Source organism: Symphalangus syndactylus, chromosome 5 (genome assembly GCF_028878055.3).
Source record: "Symphalangus syndactylus isolate Jambi chromosome 5, NHGRI_mSymSyn1-v2.1_pri, whole genome shotgun sequence".
NCBI classification, from domain to species: domain Eukaryota; kingdom Metazoa; phylum Chordata; class Mammalia; order Primates; family Hylobatidae; genus Symphalangus; species Symphalangus syndactylus.
In genome coordinates, this window is record NC_072427.2 from 118,446,356 (window position 1) to 118,470,979 (window position 24,624).

A 24,624-nucleotide genomic window follows, 5' to 3' on the forward strand; every position below is an offset into this window, starting at 1 on the left:
GATGGACACACTGTTTTCTGTTAGTACCACAGAGAACATAATCAAAATGTAAGATCTGTGGAATTCTTACCTCCAGGAGGAAACGGAAGCAAACCATTTTTGGTGCAAGTTTGGTCTGGCTGTGGTGCTAAATAAGTTACCTTCATTATAGAAATACCGGTTATTGTGTGCTTCTGCTTCACAAATTAAACTCCAGAGTAATGTCTCAAGGAGTCATGGACATATTTAAGATATTGGTAATTACCCTTATACCACAAGTTCCACTTATCTGAATTCATCCTACAGGTAAACGCACAGAATTAAAATAAGTAGTTGTAGAAGGATGTTTATTGCATCTTTAAATAATAGCAATAAAAGCTAGGTTATTTACATGTTCATCAATAGCATATTGATTAAATGAATCAATGGGAAGAATAATTAAAGTGAAACAGGTAAATATATGTGTGCATACATAAAAAATGCTCATAAGATGTTTAGTGAACAAGCAAGTTTGCATATTAGTAAGTTTAGTATACTCCTATATATATATATATGTTTATGAATGCACAGAAAATATCTAGAAAAATAATCATGAAATTGATAACTGTAGTTACCTCTGTGGAGTGAGAACGGGTGAGAGAAAGAGAAAACTCCCTGTTATAAACTTGGTAATGTTCAATTTTTAAATAAGCATGTATTATTTTGCAATTAAAATAATTTTCTAAGAGGTATTAATATTTGTTTCTCTAGAATGAGTTTCATACACTGAATTTGACTTTTTATTGCATTAAATCCAGTCATTTAATATAACCAACAAGATGCTAATATTACTGATGATAGCTTCTCCTTATGCTTACTTGAACCCCTTGCTGACCTCTTGCCCATGGTCAGTTTATTCACCATGAACAGCACAGTTCATGCCACTCCGTGATAGCTAGGCATCTCTGTCATTGCAACAGTCTACAAAGGCTAATGACAGATTAATAGCATTTTATAGTCCAGTTTTCCATCAGCAGAGAGATGGCCTCTATGTTCTTGCTGCTTAGCTTAATATAAGGAAACTTAGTCTTATTGGATTTTTCTTAGTCTTCATGATCCTAACTCCAACACTTCTTCAGGTATGCACTACTACTAACATGGTACTACTAACAAATCACTAAATGTGTCATAAAATTCATGGTAATAGAAATGAAAACAAAGTACTAATAAAGATAAAATGAATTAATAAATGCATAGTAATAATGCCATAACATATGTTTGGATGTGAGGATCAAATGCAGTGAGTGTGAAATATTAAAACCATTGCAAATGTGTAAGAAAGACATCGAGGATGAGCAAATTATTTTCAGAGTCGTGCACTTCAACTAATTGTCCCCCTTAATTTTGATCATAAAGAAATAGAATATGTGTGAAGCAGAGGTCAAGAAAGATGAAAGAAAAGAGAGAAGAAAAGAACTGAAGAGAATGCGTTCAGGGAGAAAGGTGACATTTAAAAGACCCGTTTCTCCACTAATTCTATGATAAAATAGCTAATATGATTTCCCTCATTGCCCAGAATAATGACAATTAGCACTCTCTAGGTTAAGGGCTCTGTTAGTCACAGTGAGTCAAAGTTTGAGAATGTATATCACAAGAAAGAATCATTGGTGACATACTCTTTTGGATGTCAAGAAACTGCGGAGTAGAAAAGGGAAAAGAATGATAAACATTTTTTCTTAAGCCCTACCTTCAGAATACAGAGCCCTACTCCATCAGTAACTTCTTGCTTCCCTCCTGTCATCTTTCTTTATTCCTTCCCACCCCCTGCCAATTCATACTTGACCCTTCCACATTCAAAACATCAAATACATGGAAAAAGGCTAAGTGAATGGGTATCTAGAAGGATTCTTCCAGTTTCATGTGCTCCAATATTAGACTGTCATTCCACGTAGTTTCTACTTTCTCTCCTCTGTGAACACTATCAATAACGAACTAAAACATGCATGAATAAATATTTTCCCACTACAGTACCTATTAATCATGTTAACTATAAACCTTCAAGTATTTTGAAATGTTTTGACTTCTAAACAATGCAACTTTCATAGCTATGTAAAGAAACACATTCAATTCAGATGATGGTTGGGAAAGTGATTTATAAGCAGCAAAGTGTTATATAAATGAGTTGTGTATTTTCTTTTATCAGTAATCATTATTTCTTCTATGGTTTCCTTTCCGTGGAACTTAATTCAGATTTTCAAAGTACACCCAGAATCTTGAATCAAACTTATTTACCCACAAATTTGGGAATCGGTTATAAGCATGTGCCTTATTGGGCCTGACACTTCACTCCCATGCTTGTCTCATCAGAGCAGAGATATCCAAGGACCTAGGACAAATATGAGCATTGCAGAATAACAAGCCCAAGTGAGCAGACATGTATCCAAAATTCATCTCTGCCTCTTTTGAGTTTGCCACTGAATTTCGCTGAACTTACATTTTATAATTTGGAAAATTGCAAGACAATAAAAACACTTTCTCAACCTTCACAGAGGGCCTCAAAACATAGCCTTCTCAGGTTATGTTTCCTTGTACTTTTATGTTTTCATCATTACTATAAGAAACTTTGATAAGCCTATCCATCAAGTAATAATATAAAATTTTATCATAAACCATGACTTTGAAAAAAGTCTACCTTGCTGACCTCACCTCATGAATAGAGAAGTACTTGATAAATATGGATAAGTTCTACATAAATGCAAACTATTTTTGTAATATTTATTGGGAGGCTTCTCACCAGGAGCGATCTTGGAGAGATTAAGTAACAAAAACTAGTAAATAGTGGAAATATTCATATATAAATAAATCATTTACTTTCTAGGCAAGATGTTAAGTTCATGCACAATAGATAAAATCCAGGAGAAACTGTCTAGACTTGATGAAGAGGTAGTCAGACAAAGTTATCAGAACAGACCATGGCAGACAAGTAACTCTAAAGGTAAGGTCTGATAAGAAAAGAAGCTGTTTCATTTCAGCCCTTTTTGGTATAGTTGACTGTTTTAAGATGTCATTGACTGTACACAGAAAACTCACTAAGGATAACTAATTTTTTTGGTGCTTATTAGGTGACAGATATAATGCTAGTATTTGTACCCAACATTTACAGAGTGCTTATTATTCTAAGCACTTTACTTAACTCATTTTATTTTTTTAAAATCATATGAGGTATAGGTACAATTATTTCTCTCATTTTATAAATAAGAAAATGAAGACATAGAATCCTTCAAAATCATATCCAAGGTCATTATTTAGATCTGAAATGGCAGTGCCAAGGTTTGAGCCCACAGTTTATGACTTACCGTGCTCCACTGCTTATCTGATTGGGATATCGTATATCTCTAAAACTCATATGAACTGAGGTCTACAATTAATATTATTTTGTATTTAATGAAACTAATATATTGCAGAGATTTATTTCGACTGCAGGATCATTTTACCTCAAACTTAATGTTCTTAATAATCAATAAGTATTTTGCTAAGAAGAAATAAGACACGTGTACCAGTTGATCCAGGGATGTTGCCATCATTTGGATATTTTTTCAATGTATTTCAGGAAAGTATTATCTTCAAATCACAACCCTGTTTCATTGTACAAAATAGCCTCAGTCTTCCTCAAATGACCCCTGTCCAACTATTCAAGTGTTCTTCTTAGGAAAAAAGACATATTAGACTATAGGCATTACCGAGGATAAAAAACTGAAGACATCGATGGAAACAGTTGGAAAGGCAATGGTCACACAAAATTGACAAAATGGATATTATTTTAAAGTCTAAATCAACCATGCTCAAATTCAATATCAGCTCTATTACAAAGTTTTTATTAATATTATTTTAATTAACATATAACTATACACATTTATGGGGTACAATGTGATGTTTTGATGTAGGTATGCAATGTGGGCTGATTAAATCAAGTTAATTAACATACTTACCACCTCATTTATTTTTTTGTAGCGAGACCTTTAAAATATACACTCTTAGCCAACATGGTCTAAATATTTTCAGTGGTTTTCTTTTGTTTCTCAGTTCTTTCCATAATGATATTAAAATGAGTTTACTGAATTTAATAAAATCTGAGATGTACAGTATATTGCTATGTGCCTTGACTCAGGTTCAGTTAATTGTCTTGTTATAAAATAAATGCAATATAGAGTATACAAATTACATATGTTCTGTAATTTTAAAACACTTCATATTTAGATAAAGAAAATAAAAGCTGATTTTACTGATTAAGTAGAGATTAATTATTATTTTCACGCAAAAGTGACTGATAACATATTGAATGTATATGGACTGCAAAAGAAATTTGAGAAGACACCAGGAAAATATCACGTGAAAACTATCAAGCAGGATATAAAAAAATACGCAATACAACTCATTATTAGTGAAATGCAAAATTAAACCACAATGAAATGTCATCTCACAAGTGATACAAGGGTTATCATGAAAATAATAAAAGATTAGAAGTGTTGGTGATGCTATGGAGAAAAAGGGACCTTTGCATATTGTTGTTGGGAATGTAGATTAATACAGCCATTGTGGAAAACAAGCTGTAGATTCCTCAAATAAGTAAAAAACACAACTACCATATAATTCATTACTCCTACCAACGGGTGTATATTCAAATAAAATGGAATCAATATGTTGAAAAAATATGTTCAATCCTATATTTATTGCTACATTATTCACAATATAGCCAGGGTATGAAATCAACCAAACTGTCTATCAGTGGATTAATGGATAAAGAAAATTCTACACAATAGAATACTAGTCAGTCTTAAAAAAAAAAAAACCTGCCATTTGTGACAATGGATGAACCTGAAGGATATTATGTTAAGTGAAATAAGCCATCCATAGAAACACAAATACCACATGATCTTGATGACATGTGCAACCTAAAAATGTTGATCTCAGAACTAGGGAATAGAGTGGTAGCTACAAGAAGTGGATGGCATGGAAGGGGAGGTTAGGGAGATATTGGTCAAAAGATACAGAAAATTAGTTACACGGGAGGAGTAAGTTTAAGAGATCTGTTGTAAATAGGGTGAATATAGTTCATTAACAATATACTGTATTCTGGAAAAATGCTAACAGAGTGGATGTTAAGTGTACTCACCCCATAAATATAACTATGTGAGGTAACACATATGTTAATCAGCTAGATTTTGCCATTTCACAATGTAAATATACTTCAAAATATAATGCTGTACATGATAAATATGTACAATTATTCCAATCATTTAAAAATAATAATAAACAAATGGTAAGGTGATTAAAAATAAAAAGACTGTCAGCTTTCAAGGAAGTGGAGCAACATGGCTGAATAGAAGCCTCTAGCAATCATCTTCTCCATAGGAACACCAAATTGAACAAACGTCCACACAGAAAACACCTTCATAAGAACCAAAAATCAGGTGAGCAATCATAATACTTGGTTTTAACTTCACATCACTAAAAGAGGCACTGGAGAGAATCGGAATGACAGCGTATAATTCCTGATGCCACCCCTCACCGATCCCTTGGCAGTGACCACATGGCATGGAAAGAGAATCTGAGTGCTTGAGGGAGGGAGAGTGCAGTAACTGTGGGACTTTGCATTGGAACATTGGAACTCAATGCTGTCCTGTCACAGCAGAAAGCAACAACAGGCAGAACTCAGCCAATGCCCACAGAAGGAGCATTTACACCAGCCCTAGCAAGTGGGGACTAGCGCATCCCAGCAGTTGGATCCTGAGTGCTGGCAAGCCTCACCACTAAAGGCTACAGTGCTCTAGGGTCCTAAATAAACTTGAAAGGCAGTCTAGGTACAAGGACTGAAAATCCTGGTGCTGTGCTATGCTTAGAGCCAGTGGATTTGGGCAAATGACCTAGAGATACACCATCTAGAGTGGCTCAGGGAGAGTTTATACCACACATTTCCCCAATCCCAGGCAGCACAGCTCACAGGCCTGAGACAGACACTTTCCCTCTGCTTGAGGAGAGGAGAGGAGAGCGAAGAGTAAGAGGACTTTGTCTTGCAACTTGGAACCCAGCACAGCCACAGTAGAATAAGGAATCAGAGTTCTGAGACTCCCATTCCAGGCCATGGCTCTTAGACAACAGTTCTAGGCACACCCTAGGCCAGAAGGGAACCTGCTGCCTTGAAGGGAAGAATCCAGTCCTGGCAGGATTCATTACCTGCTGATCAAAATACCCTAGGTCCCTGAATAATCAGGAGCTGTAGCCAGGTAGTACTCGCCATGGGCCTTGGGTGAGACTCAGGGACATGCTGGCTTTGGTGTAACCAAGCACATTCCCAGCTGTGATGGCACTGGGGAGGGACCCATTCTGCTTGAGAAATGGAGAGAAAAGGGTGAAAGAGATTTTGTCTTGCAGCTTAGGTACCAGCTTGGCCACAGTGGGGAACAGCACCCAGAGTTCTTGAGGTCCCTGATTCCATGCCTTGGCTTTTCGACAGCATTTCTGGACCTTCCCTGGACCAGATGGGAGCACATTGCTTTGAAAAAAGAACTCCAGGCTTGGCAGCATTCACCACAAGCTGACGAAAGAGCCCTTGGGCCTTGAATGAAGGTTGACTGTAGCCAGGCAGTACTCACTATGGGCCTGGGGCAGTGGTGACCATGGGGAGAGATACGTCTTCTTATGGAAAGGAGATGGAAAGTGAGTAGGACTTTGTCGCATGGTTGAGGTACCAGCTCAGCTGCAGGAGAAAAGAGCACCAGGTAGATTCCTAAAGTTTCTGACTTCAGCCCCCAGCTCCTGGATGGCATCTCTGGACCCACCAGCGATGAGAGGGAACTCACTATCCTGAAGGAAAGGACACAAGCCTGGCTGGCCTTACCACCTGCTTATTGTGGAGCATCAGGGCCTTAAGTGAACATAGGTGGTAGCCAGTCAGTGGTTGACAGGCCTTGGGCAAGACCCAGTACTATACCGGCTTCAAGACTGACCCAGCACATTACCAGTGGTGGTCTGGGCACAGCTGTACTCACCTAGCTGTGGCGCTGGACCTGAGCATCCCTGAGCTCTTGGGGGCCCGGGAAGCCCCCTTGTCCCCACAGGTTTGGAAGTGCCTGATAACACTCCCTGGCCTCTACCCACTCCTGGTGCCTGGAAAATTCTCACTCTGGGCCACTTTTGGAACAAAGCTGAAGCCAAGCCTGGAATGCTGTCATGACTTGGCTGGTGTGTGTGCACTCAGGGAAGTACTGACACACCAGCCCCCCTGCCCCCTCGGTCTCCCTCTGAAGATTTAGGCCCCAAAGAGCTCAGAGAGAGAGGGAGGGGGTGCTGAAGGTGGCTCAGCATGGGCTGGCAGGTGCCCCTAGGCACAAGCAGCCTGGGTGCCGTGAATGGTACGTTGATGGCAGCAGGCAGGCTCCAGGGTGGAAAGGGGTGGGTCTGTGGTGAAACCCCACCTTCGAGCAAGGGATGGCTTGAAGCCTGGGGACTGGGCTGCCAGTTCCGGGTGGAGTCCACAGCCAGGAGTAAGAACTTATGGTGCTTTTTCCAGGCCCGCCCTTGGCCATCCATGGACCAATCAGCACACACTTCCTCCCTTCTGAGCCCATAAAAACCCTGAACTCAGCCAGCCTTAAACAGAAATAAGAACGATCTGCCTGAAGAAAGGAGCTACCCACTTTGGGTCTCCTGAAAACTATTCTGCCACTCCATGAAGCTCCTTTCTGCTCACGCTTCAGCTGTTTGTGTGCCTCATTCTTCCTGGACAAAGGATAAGAACTCAGGACCCACTGAATGGTGGGACTAAAAGAGTTGTAACATAAACAGGGCTGAAACATGCCCCCCACCCTTCCCTGCTTGCCATGCTGTGGGTAATGAGAAGGAGAAGAGCTGCTGCCCTCTAGGATCCCAGATCTAGGGACTCCCTGAGCCAGGGGTCTGACACACTTTAAGGAGTTCTACAGTTTCTGATGTCTCCAAGCTTCCAGGCACCACCATGATCCCCCTGTCCAGACACAGGTGCCTACAGCACAAGCCACATGGAGTACATCTGGTCTAGCTGCAGCTTCTCACAGAGCTAACATGTGTGCTGGTGCCTGGAGCTGCCTGCCCTGCCTCAGCAGCCAGTGGCTGGACCCCAGGCTTGCTCTCCAACACACCCCTTGCCACTCTGCACCTGGCTTGTCCTTGGCTGGTGTAGGATCTGGGCCAGTGGCATAAGCCAAGCACAGTTGGCTGGGGCAAGTGGATGGAACAAGGTAAGTGGTCATAAGCAATACTCAAGCAGAAGTTACTGGTGGCAACAGAGGTTTCCAGCTAGCAAAGTGACACTCCAAGGATCCTGTGACACTACAAATCAATAAAAGCCCAGGACCAGATGGATTTACAGCTGAATTCTACCAGAGGTACAGAAAGGAGGTGGTACCATTTCTTCTGAAACTACTCCAGGCAATTGAAAAGGATGGACTCATCCCTATCTCATTTTATGAGGCCAGTGTCATCCTGATACCAGAACCTAGAAGAGATATGACAAAAAATGAAAACTTCAGGTCAATATCTCTGATGAGCATTGATGCAAAAATCATCCATAAAATGCTGGCACTGAATCCAGCAGCACAACAAAAAGCCTACCCATGACAATCAACTTGGCTTTATCCTGAGATGCAAAGTTGGTTTAACATACACAAATCAATAAATGTAATTTACCAAATAAACAGAACTAAAAACAAAAACCACGTGATTATCTCAACAGATGCAAAAAGGCCTTCAATAAAATTCAACATCTCTTCATGTTAAAAACTCTCAATAAACTAGGTATTGAAGGAACATACCTCAAAATAATAAGAGCCATTTATGACAAACCCACAGCCAAAATTATACTGAACGGGCAAAAGCTGGAAGCATTTGCCTTGAGAACTGGCACAAGACAAGGATGCCCTCTCTTACCACTCCTATTCAACATAGTATTGGAAGTTCTGGCCAGGGCAATCAGGCAAGAGAAAGAAATAAAGGTATTCAAATGGGAAGACAAGAAGTCAAACTGTCTTTGTTGACAGATGACATAATCCTGTATCTAAAAAACCCATCGTGTCAGCCCAAAAGCTTCTTAAGCTGATAAGCAATTTCACAAAATTCTCAGGATGCAAAATCAATGTGCAAAAATCACAAGCATTCCTTTACACCAATAACAGACAAGCAGAGAACCAATTCATGAATGAACCTCATTCACATTTGCTATGAAGAGAATAAAATACTTAGGAATACAGCTAACAAGGAGTGAAGGGCCTCTTCAAGGAGAACTACAAACCACCACTCAAGGAAATTAGAGAGGACACAGACAAATGGAACAACATTCCATGCTCATGGATAGAAAGAATGAATATTGTGAAAATGGGCATAATGCCCAAAGTAATTTATATATTCAATTCTATTTTCATTAAACTATCTTTGACATTCTTCACAGAATTAGCAAAAGCTATTTTAAAGTTTATATTGAACCAAAAAAGAGCCCAAATAGCCAAGACAATCCTAAGCAAAAAGAACAAAGCTGGAATCATGCTAGCCAGCTTCAAACTATACTACAACGCTATAGTAACTAAAACAGCATGGTACTAGTTTAAAAAAAAAGACACATTGAGAACTCAGAAATAAGACTGCACATCTACAACCATCTAATCTTCAACAAATAATACAAAATATCAATGAAAAAAAGCTATTTTATTGAAAAGATAAACAAAACTTACAACCCTTTAGCCAAGCTAAATAAGAAAAAAAAAAAAGACACAAGTAAAACAAGAGGTGAAAAGGGAAACATTGCAACCAATACTACAGATAGTCAAAGGATCATTAGAGGCTACTATAAGCAACTATATGCCAATAAATTGGAAAACCTAGAGGAAATTAATAAATTACTAAACACATAAAACCTACAAAAATTAAACCAGGAAGACATTCAAGACCTGAAAAGACCAATAACAAGTAGCAAGATTGAAGCTGCAATAAAGTGTCTCTGAGCATAGAAAAGCCCGGGACCTGATGACTTCATTGCTATATTTTGGAAAACATTTTAAAAAGAACTAATACCAATCTTATTCTAACTACTCTGAGAAATAATATAGGAGAAGTGAATACTTCTAAACTCTATAACACCAGCATTACCCTGATACCAAAGCCAAAGACACATGAACAAAAAAAGAAAGTAAGAAAGCCACAGGCCAAAATTCCTGATGAACACGAATTTGATGCAAATATCCTTAACAAAATACTAGCAAACCGAATTCAACAACACATTGAAAAGATCATTGATCATAACCAAAGATGATTTATCTCAGAGACACAAGGATGGTTCATCATACCCAAATCAGTCAATGTGATACACCACATCAACAGAATAAAGGACAAAAACCATATGACTATTTAAACTGATATCGAAAAAGCATTTGATGACATTCAACATTCCTTCATTACAAAAGCCTTCAAATTCCCAGAAAGAACATACTTAACACATTAAAAGTGCCAAAAATACAACAGACACACAGCTAGTAACATACTGAATGGGGAAAAACTGAAAACCTTTCCTTTAAGATCAGTAACACCACAAGGGTGCCCACTGTCACCACGGTTATTCAACATAGTACTGGAAGTCCTAGCTGGAGTAATCAGACAAAAGATATAAAGTGCAACTAAAGTGGAAAGGAAGAAGTCTAATTATCTTTGTTTGCACATGATGTGATCTTATATTTGGGAAAACCTAAAGACTTCACCAAAAAACTCTTAGAATTGATCAACAAATTTAGTAAAGTTGCAGGATACAAAATCAACATACAAAAATCAGTAGCATTTTTATATGCCATCAGCAAACAATATGAAAACAAGATCAAGAAAGTAACCTCATTTACAATGGTTACAAATAAAATAAAACCCTACAAATTAACTTAATCAAATAAGTGAAAGGTCTCTATAATGAAAACTACAAAACACTGGATGCAAGAAATTGAAGAGAACACCTAAAAACAGAAAAATATTCCATGTTCATAGATTGGAGGAATATTGTTAAAATGCCCATACTACCTACCCAAAGCAATCTACAGATTTAATACAATCCCTATCAAAATACTAATGCCCTTCTTCACAGAAAAAGAATAAAAAATTCTAAAATTTGTATGGAACTGCAAAAGACTCAGGATAAGCAAAGCTATCCTGAGCAGAAAACAAAAACAAAAACAAAACAAACAAACAACAAAAAAACCCAAAACTTAAGGAATCACCTTACCTGACTTCCAATTATTCTACAGAACTACAGTAACCAAAATAACATGGTACTGGCCTAAAAACAGACACGCAGACCAATGAAACAGAATAGAGAACCGAGAAACAAATCCATACATCAACAGTGAATTCATTTTCAACAAATGTGCCAAAAAACACATTGGGAAATGATAGTCCTCTTCAATAAATGGTGCTAGAAAAACTAGATATCCATATACAGAAGAATAAAACTAGACTCCTGTCCCTCACCATATACGAAAATCAAATAAAAATGGATTAAAGACTTAAATCTAAGACCAGAAGCTATAAAACTACAGGAAGAAAACATTTGGGAAACTCTCCAGGACATTGGTCTGGGCAAAGAGTTCTTGAGTAATACCCCATAAGTACAGGCAACCAAAGCAAAAATGGACACATGGGATCACATCAACTTTAAAAGCTTCTGCACAGCAAAGGAAACAATCAACAACGTGAAGAGACAACCCACATAATGGGAGAAAATATTTGCAAACTATTCATGCTACAAGAGATTAATAACCAGAATATACATAGGGAGCTCAAACAACTCTATAGAAAAAATCTAATAATCTGATTAAAAATGGGCAAAATATCTGAATAGACATCTTTCAGTGAAGACATACAAATGGCAAGCAGGTATATGAAAATGTGCTCAAACATCACTGTTTATCAAAGAAATGCAAATCAAAATTTCAATGTGATATCACCTCAACCCAGATAAAAATGGCTTTTATCCAAATACCAGGCAAAATGAATGCTGGCAAGGATACAGAGAGAAGGGAATCCTTGTTCACTGATGGTGGGATTGTAAATTAGCACGAGCACTATCGAGATCAGTTTGGAGGTTCCTCAAAAACTGAAAATAGAACTACCATATGACCCAGTAATCTCACTGCTAGGTATATACCCAAAGGAAAGGAAATCAGTATATTGAAGCGACACCTGCTCTCTCGTGTTTATTGCAGCACTGTTCACAATAGCCAAGACTTAGGGGGAACCAAAATGTCCATCATCAGATGAATAAAGAAAATGTGTACCTATACACAATGAAGTACTATTCAGCCATAAAAAAACAATGAGATCTTGTCACTTGCAACAATATAGATGGAACTGGAGGTCATTCTTTTATGTGAAATAAACCAGGCACACAAAGACAAACTGCATACGCTCACTTATTTGTAGGAGCTAAAAATCAAAACAATTGTACTCATGGAGACAGGGAATAGAATGATGGTTATCAGAGTCTGGGAAGGGTAGGGGTGGGTGGAAGAGGGACGGGGAAATGGTTGGTGGGTACAAAAATATAATTGGATAGAATGGATAAAATCTTGTATTTGATAGTACTACAGTCAACAATAATTTATTGTACACTTAAAAATAACTAAAATAGTATGATCGAATTGTTTGTAACACAAAGAAAGCCTACATTCTTGAGTTGATGGATATCCCATTTACTCTGATGTGATTATTATGCACTGTATGCCTGTATCAAAATATGTCATGTATCCTGTGAATATCTATACCTACTATGTACTCACAAAAATTTAAAATTTAAAATAAAACAAAAAATTAAAAAAAAAAAGAAAAAAAAATCTTTCTGATTTTGGGACAACAGTTTGCCATTCCACAAGAGGACAGTTGATAGTTATTTGGCTAATATTCACAGACTAGCTTTTTTCTATTACAAATCAGAAGATTTGTAGACTCTGTATCTGAAGGAGTTCTTGAATTAATTGAAGACTGTGGGTCTGAGAAAATGCATAGTGTTTCTGTTTATTTCTGTGTTGCCAAAACAGTTGTTCGATAGGGCTATGCAATTAATCTTTTTTTTTTTTTTAGCATTATGGAACATTAAAGCAAGGTAAAAGATAACCAATCATTCTAAATCCCTCTTCTTTAATACAACTCTATTCTGTTAGACTTTTACAAATAACTCTTTTTATTTATTTGATGATAACCTATGAAAACCTATTTGCATTTTTGCCTAACATTATGTATTTTATATATAATATAATTTTCCTGATGACTATTGTAGACTTCATATAGTTTCCACCTGCTAAATATTAGCTATTCAGACTGTGTTATCCTCCCTTCTCTTTTCAATTATTGTCAACACTGAATGAATATTTATGTCTGTACAATTGGTGATTCACTTTCCACATACAATTAACCACCAATTCCTAACGATTTTTTGATTTCATATTTCATCAGAGCTATAGCACCATCTCTCTTCATTATTTTATACAACATTGTGAAAAAAATAATTAAATTATGACACTATGCTTTCTTAGCAATTAGAATTGAAATTTAGGTCCCTATGACATAGACTTTTGTTATTTATTAACCATTTTTGTCAATACATGAAGGGAAAATATACACAAAATAAATTGTTAACTTATTTCTTAAACTTCTGATTCAGAGTCCAAGTCTTTGGAATTAGACTTCATCAGAATTGTCAATGTGTGGGACGTTTTCCAAAATATTGTCCTCTAAGCCAGCAAGAGCATCTGTGGTTTAGTATTACATAAAATAATAAACCATTATTGTCTTTTTCATCCCAAGTAGCAAACCACTATGCTACAGGTTTTGACGTTGATAGGTTCTCAATCTTACCAAAAGCACCAAAACATGCAAACAAGCCTCCTACCCTTCCCCTAATCATCCTTAATTTTTTAATGAAACAATAAGACATTGCAGTTGTTTAGCAATGCCACCACCAAAACCGTCAAAATGTGATTCTTTCCCAGTGTACTTTTAACTACATTTACAAGTGTGCAGGCAATGAAACTCTTACAACATTTGCTTGGCTACCAATATTTTTAATAAACCATCAGTTATTAAGATGCATTTCTATTGTTTATAATGCATTAAAAATGTATGTTGTAGAATTGTTACAGTAGGATGTTTTGCCACCTGTCCCCCTCCTGAAGCTCCTCATCAGTAGTGCCCTATTCCACTTCCTGCATTCTGAACGAATGGCCCAGCTTTTCTCCAGCCCATTTTTTGGATTGCCAACAGAGTGATTTTTCCATAACACAAAATCTAAGCATGTCATTTTTATATTCATTATCCCTGATTGCTTATAGGATATAGAACAAACCCCTTTACACCCCAGTAAGGATTTATTGCCCCCTCATAGCTCATCTCTTTCGACTTCTGTCTTTGAGCTTCACTGTTCCAGCCATCCTGAACTCCTTGCAGGTTTTTGGGAGGCATCATACTATTCCACACTTCTCTGTTTTTGCTCCCCCATTCTGTCTACTGGTACTGGCCGCCTCACTGAGTAGCAAATGCTAACACCTACTTACCATTCGAGCAACACAGTAACATCACACTCACTGATCCATAAGTATCTTCTCCCTATCCCCAGGTAACCCTCTTCCCTATCTCTGCAACCCTTCACTTCAGGATTTCTCAGTGGAAACAGATGGGGAATGAGGGGAGAAAGAGGGGGAGAAAATTACGTCTCTTTTCCCTCAAATGCACTGCCAGCACCTGCGTGGGTTGAAAGGTAAACATTTGTTGCTGACAGGAGGATGTCCTATTTTTGGTTGAACTGGAGCAGAAAAATGTCTGAGAACAATTGTTTTAAGTCTTCTGTCATATCCCCTTTAAAACTGCATTCTTTTTGTTTACAGGGAATGTCTCCACTATAATACATATTTTTTAAAAATCTAAAATGATATTACTCATCTCTACTTTCCTAGAACTAGTTCTGGCATGTAGCAAGGATGAATGAAAAGTTGAGGTTCAAGTGAATAGGCCTTGACATTAGAGGGATGTGACATTAAGTAGTCCATGGTTCTGTCTTAAAATTTAGATTTTTATCCCGGAAATTATATCTGGAAAGAGCAAGATGGAAGCCTTCGGACGTGGCAGAAGTCAGAGACCTCACACTAAAGAGGGTTAGTCAGCAAGAACTTAAGTCACAGGGAATAAGATAAGAGCCTGAAATTTCCTAGGCCAGTAAATATTTTTTATCCTCTATGAATCTATCTACTACTGAAAACGAAAAAAATTACTTGCCTTAAAGCATCTTTGGGAGCACTGATGGAGATAATACACATAAGTAGATTATGTATTACTGGTAGCAATTATTTGATCAGAGACTTGTGCAGACAGAAACAAAATTAAAGCTGATTGAATGTGTGCTGGCCCACCTGCTGCCCTGTGGTATTTACAATCATCCAAACTAAGGAACAGATTAATGAAAGAGCCTCTGGCAGACATGAACTTGTAGATACCTATCTGCATAGAGAGTTAAAAGAATAGAAGGGCAGATTGCCAAAGTTCTGATCATACCCCCTATTGTATTTTTGGCTCTGTTAATTTCCTCTTCTGACTACGCTTTGGTCCAGACTTTCTTTCCTCTGCTGATCTTTGGTTGGCACCTTAGCTCTGATGATGCCACATCCTGGTTGAGCTACTTCCTTGCCTTGTCCTTATCGACAATCCTAGTCCCAGTTATTTAATTTCACATCAGTCAAGAGTCTCACAGATGACTCCACCAAGTTTATTTTTCCATGAACCCTAATATCTGAAAAACACTACTTTGATCCTCTCAAATATCTTTCAAAGCCCCATCTGAAAATGGAAATAAACTTCAAAGAATAAAGCTCCTCCTCAGTACTAATTGTTCCAGACTCTCACATCTTCTCTCCATTAACTCCTAGATATCTTAACTACTGCTGTAAAGCAGAATGATTTTCTTCATTGGAAACCACACATAGTACTCTAAGGTAACCGGATGATCTCTTTGGAGATCATCTAATCACATTAGAAACCAATATGCCATCTCGCAGTAAGACCAGTATGGCTATAGTTCTTGTGTTGTCATGATCACTCATCCCTTGGTTGAACATAAGATGATGTAATTGGCTTAAGTTCAGAGGTCATGGTTGCATGAAAAATATATAAAATTACCCTCAGCAGAATAACAATGTTCACACTTGTGAGGCAAGGGAAAAATGAAACTTAAATAGGGCATAGAATATTCATATCTTTCATCTCGCTCATTCTGGGAATGTATTAATAAAATACTGAACTAACTGGCACATTGAATTGCCCATCATTTTTTAATGTTTTCCTTTATTTCTCTCTGTGTCGTATTTTCCCTCTTGCTTTCTCTCTAGTAAATTTGTATAGGAAGTGACTCCATTGAAGTAGGGAAGGAGTGCCTGAAACACACTGGCTGTCAATAAACAATTTTTTAAAGGTTCTCAAATATTTTCACAAACATGCCAGCAATTTCAAGACAATATATCCATTCCAGAACCAATTATTTTCCCTGAAATTTTTTAGCTGTTTCCTTGTCTCTGTTTTGTGTATTACCATCAATTTCACAAAGAGGTTTAAAATACTAAATAACAGCTACTCTGAGTTATAGAATTGAAGCAACCTAAAAAATGCTATATTCCAATATTTTTGTAGTTTAAGGATAGGGAAAATGAGCTGTAAAGAAAATAAATGCTTGTGCAAGATACCCAGATTATTGGCAGCAAGCTAGACATAATCGGGGCTCCAGGCTTTCGCTGCAGTCCTGTCCTTTCCCCCTCCTTTGCCTCTAGTATCCAAGAGATATCAAATCTTGTCCACTTTACTTCATGTACACACTCACTCTCTCTCATCTCCACATCCTTTCTCATTTGCATCTTTATATTTGGATCACCATGTACATTTGTTGTTAATCTTATTGTGTTATGCCTGGACCTCTTTTTGTTGACTTTCTAATAACCACTTTCCCCATCTCCAGCTTATCCCAGTTTCAACTTATGTTGGACAATGGCTGCATCTATCTTCTGTAGGTATTTAGCCATGAAACTGACTTGATTAAAGTGATGTTTTAAGAAGACTAGTCTGGCAGTGCTTTTCATGATGGATTGGAGGACAAATAAAGGAGACAGAGACGTGGTCTCAAAGATTGTTGAAATAATCCTGGATTCCTTAATGGGCTTCTTAATGAGAGTCTTGACTGAGGTAATTTCACCACTATTTTTCTCAACCCCTCCATTCCACTTCATGAACTCTGGTAAAACTCCCAATTCAAACTGCCATAATATTTTAAAGATAAGATAGCTTCACTATCAAGGAGAGGCTTTGTATTCTACTAAATTACTTTCTCTTTTCTTGTGCATTTCACCTATTAAAGCTCAATAATGCTCCTTAACACTTTAGGCAGGCTTTCTTTCCTTTGAGACGTGGTTTCAGAAGTGCTGACTACCTCATTATTCACCTTTACATTATTTTTTAAAGCTAATGCCATTTTTTAAAGTTTTCAAAGAGTGGGAGAGGACATGAATGATACACTATCCTGATGAGAGAGGGAATTTCAAATTGTATTTCCAGTAATGAAAAATATTTTTTCATAGAAAAACAAATAACCAAATGGTCCTAGGTTTCTGGTATAATGAGTTGAGGAAGTAAAAATGCCTAAATGCAGCTTTCAGCACTCTCCTGAAGGTTTTCTCAATGGCAGGCTTGGAAACAATGTCAGTGTCAGGGATTAACTTTTAACAACTCAATTACAATATGTACCTTCTAGGACTCATTTTCTTTACACATTGTTTGTCAAATAGACAATACAGACTTTTCCAGAGCTTGCAATTCCCTGTACCAAAAACCTTACTCCCTCCATAATGTTCTGTATACCGAAATTAGCCTCAGACATTATTACATGCTACAGAACAGAAAACAAAAAATGCAGCCCCAAAACTTTCTCGTAATAAGAGCATCCACTATTTTTTTTTTTTTTTGAAAAAGAAATCCCTTTAATTAAAATTCATGCTATTTAGGGTCTCAATTTAGGGTGTTAGTTTTTAAACATCGAAGTCACACTTCTGTGGTTCAAAGCTGTAGTAAATATGAAATTGTGTACATTAATCTTCCTTGGTTTGAAGCTAATTTTCTTAGTAATCTCTTTCAGGAAAATCTCAGCAGCCATTTACACATAGTTTTTTAAAGTATGATCATTCATAATTAATGAAAGACCAGCTTCTTAATGGGCTTTACTTTAAAGTCATTACGTAGAATCAAATCTCCAACAGCAAAGAAACTACATTTCTTAAAGCTGAAACCCTTTATTCCTTTTAATTATACTATCCTTTAGAAGTATGCTGCATATATAAACCCTAAAATGTTTAATAATCCCTCTTCTATCACTAATGAAAATTAGCAGTACCTGACAGCAGAGACTAACACTATTAAGTGGTTGTCAGACTTTCACAGCCCACCCCTCTTATTATTAGACAATGTTTCTTGCATCCTCTTATATAGCTTCACAGTTCCAAGCTGACTGCAACGAAAAACATAACTCAGACTTTAGCTCAGACTAAAGACACATCTCACCCAGTAGTTTAGCTTTGATAGATAGTACCAAGAATGCCCTTTCAGGTCCTGCTCATTTCAAAGACTAGAGAAAGCAAAGAATAAAGAAAAGTCCTGTGCTGTGTACCTCATCAGGAAGTAGCCTACTCACAGACAACTAGAGCCAAGCTCTGGTTGTTTTTTATTCCATGGTTTTCTCATTATTTTAAAAGAAATTATGGAACTTTTAGGGTATAACTAAAATATAATTTTTAAAAAGCATCAACTGTACATCAGGTACTGTTTTAATGAATTGCCAATTAGGGAATGGGTATTGGAGGGATTCCAATTGATCCACACGGGCAAGGATAAGATATAATAATTTGTAGTGTCAATTTTTGAGTTTCTCTGACCATCAATTTGCAATGTGTTATTTCTCTCCATTGGTAGCTCCGTCTGTGCCTTTGCCTCCTTGGATATGTGATCTCAGTGCCTTTGGCTGGCAAACTTCTGGTGCCATTGGATTAGAGAAAATTCCCTCACCTCTGAAAGTTTCCAGCAATACTACCTGTTAGGTTGGCAAGTTGGAAAATGTCTTCCCCAATCTACCTGTCTGCTACAAAATAACAAATCTTTCCCCTTTTGAACTGCGTGATATAGCTTTATCTATTTTTGGTTATATGCAATGCAGTGCTTTATGATTACATGCATTATCACACATCTTATACATCATCACACATCTCTTCAACAACTTGCATCTTTAAGGTCAAGAATAAATGTATGTTCTCCATGTAAAAATAATTTGTCTGCAACCCATGAATGTACCCAGAGGGGTAACTTCCCGGGATTGTGCCAACGATTAGAAGCTTACAAAGTTAACAAGACTTAACTGCATGTTCCTAAGTAACTATCAAATTAGTTGAGAACCCATTTCACCATGCTACCATTGCACTACATTTATTCCTTTTATGACACACATTAAAAATTGTGCTGAAGCTGTCTGCACATGTTTGACTTTCACTAGATTAAAAAACCCTTCCAAAATAGGAACTATATAAAATATACTTTTCCTCTCTAGTATTTAGTATAGGATTTTACACATATTAAATATTAAATAAGTAATGAAATTAATGAATGAAGGAATTATTTTCATTTTTAAAAGTTTTATTTTTAAGTGACAAACAATAATTATATATATTTACAGGGTATAACCTAATGTTTCAATATATGTAAACATTGTGGAATATTCATCTTTTAAAACACTTCTTACTAAAGCAAAAACAAGAATATAGACACACATTTGAAGGTCTTGAGTAATTAGAAATTAAAAGATTGTCCAAGTTTTCTTTTCTGCGTTGGGGTTTGAAGCAAAGGTTATTATTCTAACCGGTATGATTCTCTAAAAATGGAAAAACAAATAGATTCATTATGTCTCTAATCCAAAATGTTGTTCTTACTGTGCTTAGCATAGTGGCAGTTTGCCTCCTCAAGGCCATCAGGGTTTAAATAGAGAAAAAGTACTGTTTGTTCCTAATGGGTATGCCTTGCATTTTCAGGTACAGTTGCTGAAACTGAAATTGAGCTTTCAAAAACACACACCCAACCAAAAGGTAATTTTAGCTGTCTGAAAAAGGACATATCCATCTATGTTTACTTTAACGTGTAATAACTCTGCTTAGTGACTGTCAAACTAGTACTGTATTCTGGAAGCACTTTTTAAACCCAGTAGTTAAAACAAACAAACAAACAAACACACATAGATCTAATTGAGGTTGAGGGAGAAGAAGGGAGCCAAACTATGTAGATTTGGGACATTTGGTTGTGCTGGCTGGAGAAGCAAAAGAAAACCGTTTATTCTTCCCAGATTCCACAAGGAGCACGGTATTGTGTACATAATTTAACGGTCATTTTTCAATATACATGGATGTGGGAGCTGTTTCCAGTGACTGTATATGATTCTCTGGACTTAGATAAGAATCATCTGAACAGTAAAATGTAAGTAGAGTCACTTAAAATCAGGCATGTTTCTGAAAATAGTAATATAAAAATGATACAAACATCTACCTGAATTTTTCCTTTGGGTGCATGCCTGTTTGGTGTTTGTCCATAACACCTCTCCCGTGGATCTCTCCTCAGCAGTTTGGCATGATGAAAGCTTAGCTACTTACCATTTTGTGATTATTTCACCTTGGGAAATGAGGTAAAGAGAACATCTCAAGCTTGTTTGTAAATTTCAAGCACCATGATAATGGAACAAAAATAGCAATGTTGTACCAGTCAGCAAGTGCTGGTCCCAAAATATGTTAGTGCCCATAACTTGGTCACTCAGCCTCCTTGTGTAAGCTAAAGCATTTGAGCTACTGACAATTAGGACCCCATATAAAATAAATGGGTCGTGGGAGTGAATAAGCCAGCAAGACGGAATCTCCTGTTTCTTAGCTTACAACCTGGGGACAATGTAAGAGGGAGGAGCGGACTTTTGCCTCTATAATAATAGCATTGGAAGGCATGAAAAATAAGGCTGCATCCTGACCTGAGTCCTGCTCACAGGGTAGAGAGATGTAATACAAGCTCATTTCCTTTGATTCTTCTGTAGACTAAGCAATGCATGTTAGATCTGCCAAATATGGATATCCTATGAAATCCCACTAGCACTGCACCTGACACCCTGTTCATACTGATGGGGAACGCTGGGACAAAGGATGGAGCTATGTGGGGGAGTGAACTTTTGGTGTTATTACTTCCACTTTGTACACCACAATCAGGGGTGCACTGGAGCTAGCCCTATGGTTCTAGAGAGGAAGAGCAAACTGTAGACATCTTTCCCTAACTCCACATTCAGAGATAATCACATTGATAGCTTGAAACTGATCATAGTAGGATAGCTTGAGACTAGGAAAAAAGGCAAATGCTACAAAGTAGGGCTTTTTTTTCCTACTTGAATAAAACCTACAGGTATTAAACATTTACCAGCACACACCTAACTAATCATCACTCTTGCTAATATCCCAGTGAGGAACTCCTATAATTTGTACTTCACTAATTGAATTTTCACTCCCCTTTATCTCTATCTTTGATTGCTATGGACTCTTACCATCATTTTACATAATATTTATAGAAATATTTGAGTTCTTTAAAATCAGTATGTTTCTCAGAACTTCAATTGAAAGGGAAGCCAGCATAGAGGTACACATAAATAGTTGTGTAATTTACAGTGATGACTTCAATTCAGTGCTCCTTTGAAATGATTCCCTGGTCAAATTAATTCACTTCAGCATTCACTGAGTTCCTACTATGATACCTAGCCTACTAAGTGCTATAGAGTGCTGGGAGACAATTCTTCATGGATGTCCTGCATTTCTGTACATCTTGCTAGCAGAGGCTCTGACTGCCTTTTGTAGTGTCTACTCCTCTGGAATAGAGGACAGATTTGCTTGCTGATCAGTATAATAAATATAATGTCTCCCCGTGAAGCAAAGTTTGGCTTGACTTGCTTAAGTCCACTGTGTGTCCTGCACCCACAAAGGCCCACCTCCAAGTCATCCTGTGGGACCTGGGACAAGGGAAACCATTGTAAACAAGAAGCCAATGCTGTCTGCTTTGCCATGAAAATAAAATCCTTTGTCTCTGACCTTTGTATCAGGATTACGGTATTTTCTGCCAGCATCCATGCAACTGTGGCAGACTAGCTAGTCAGCTTTTATGTAGGGTAAAATATCAGAAATTCATAGTTCTTAAAGTAGAGAACATAAGTTTATTCTTGACCTTAAAGAGACATATAAACATGTAAAGAGATATGTGATGACGCATAAGTGCATGTAATTATAAAGAATTGAATTTCATATAACCAAAATATATAAAGCTATATCAAATGGTTCAAAAAGGAAGAGATTTTTATAATAAATGCTTAAATCTCTCATCATGAAGTAATTTTGACATAGCATTGCATTTCAGTACCAAAATAAATATTTGGTGCCACACAATCCTCATTTATGACCATGCTTGTTATATGGGAACATTAATCATCTAATTAATGACAAAGTAACTGATTTAGAGAGCTAATATAGAAACACCTTTAAATAAAATAACAAACAAGAAAAATTAACACTTGTTTTGTTAGACCATATATATATATGTTAATGCAGTTAACTATATATATTTTGGTTATATGCAGTTAACTATATATATCTATTATATATATAGTAAGTTTTCTTTGCATAATATAATCAATATTTCTTTCATTTGTGGAACAACAACTATATGTCAGGTAGTGTACGAGATTCTTCATGAGTATTCTTTGTAACACTGACAACAATAACTTTTCAAGTAGGAATTATTTCTAACATATAGAGGAGGAAATTGTGTTTCACAGCAGTTAAATAATTTGTTCAAAGTTAATATAGTTAGAGAAAATTGATTCAAAAATATTCAGTAGTTATGAAACAATGTCTTACACGTACCTTAAATAAAATAAATCTGTTAACATCTACCAGACACTTTTTGTCTGTATTATCTCATTTTATCTTATTTATTTCAACCTAATATATAAATCGACTATCCCAATTCTAAAGAAGTTGCACTAGTTTGTTGGATCATGTTGACATTAAAATCAAAATGTGTAATCGCTGTTTAACCAGTATTAAGAGGTAAAACCTTCTAGATATTTGTACACATAAAACATTTACATAAAATATAGGCCTGGTGTGGTGGCTCACACCTGTAATTTCAGCACTTTGGGAGGTCAGGGTGGGCCGACTGTTTGAGCCCAGGAGTTCAAGACCAGCCTTGGCAATATGGTGAAATCCTGTCTCTACAAAAAAACACAGAAAATTAGCCAGGGATGGTGGCCTGTGCCTGTAGTCCAGCTATTCAGGAGGCTGAGAAGGGAGGATCATCCGAGCCTGGGAGGTCGAGTCTGCAGTGAGCCATGATTGTGCAGCTGTACTCCAGCCCTGAGTGACAGAGTGAGACCCTGCCTCAAAGAAAAAAAAAAAACAAAAAAACAAAAACCACTGAAATGTAACGGGTCAGTTCAGGATACACTTCACTCTATGCCTGAATCCCTAGACCATTTGGGTTAGTTTATAACTGATCGTGGTTGCAAGTTGCTTATACTCTCTTTGCAAATATCAAATAAAGTTAATACAGAACTTCAAATACAGGAGCCCTTTTCCCTTCTTTGGGTTTCTAAGACATTTACCCCATCATGCTTCCAGTTCTACTCTGAAATACTCCCTCCTCAGGCACTTAAATCTGCATATAGCTGAACATTCACAGTAGAGTGGGAGGAGGAGCAGAGGGCCTTAAAGACTAGTTTGCAGTACCCAAGAGAGACTTCTTTCAGGACCGGAGCACTGAGCCATGATGAAGGCTAGGGCAAGGCAGTCAAAGTTTAGGTGACATGGTTTGTTAGCCATGGACTTGCTTTTCATAAAGGAGTTAATGTTTCTCTTTTGGAGACTTGCGTCACGCAGAGGAAGGTTCCTTGTGTCATTTTGGCTCGCCTGTGTTGACAAATGGGATAAGCATAAATGTATTGGGGGCAAAATAATATATAAGTGAGAGAACTAAAAAGTTATTTTACCTCAAAAGTACTATAGTTTATGGCTATTTATTGTATGTGATACATAAGATTTTTAAAACTCATCTTTTCAATGAGACTTACATAACCTTACCATTCAATACTGCTCCTTCCCTGCCAAAATTTACCCTGCCTCAGCACTTCCAATTCCCTTTATTCTGGTTTAGTTCTTATTTTCACAGTTCTTATGACCATCATACACACATCATACACATAATGTACTTATGTTTATTTTATTATCTGTCATTTCTACTTAGAATTCCAGCTCTGTGAGGGCAGGGGTCTTTATTACCAAATGCCTTCAGAAACACCTAGCACATAGTAGTTGCTCAATAAATATTATGGGAATGAATAAACAAGTAAACAACCTTGAAATGTTCAATAATAATAATTTATGCAGCCCTTATTATTTGACAGGTACTGTTACAGCTACATACCCACATTAATTCATTGAATCCTGCTATGGTTTGGCTATTTGA

At 37.0% G+C, this 24,624-nt stretch overlaps 1 protein-coding gene across 2 annotated transcripts in view; it reads right to left on the reverse strand.

Annotated features, from left to right (window-relative positions):
• UNC13C (unc-13 homolog C) overlaps positions 1 to 24,624 on the reverse strand; it is a 663,443-nt gene that overhangs the window by 401,120 nt on the left and 237,699 nt on the right. The window lies entirely within an intron of this gene.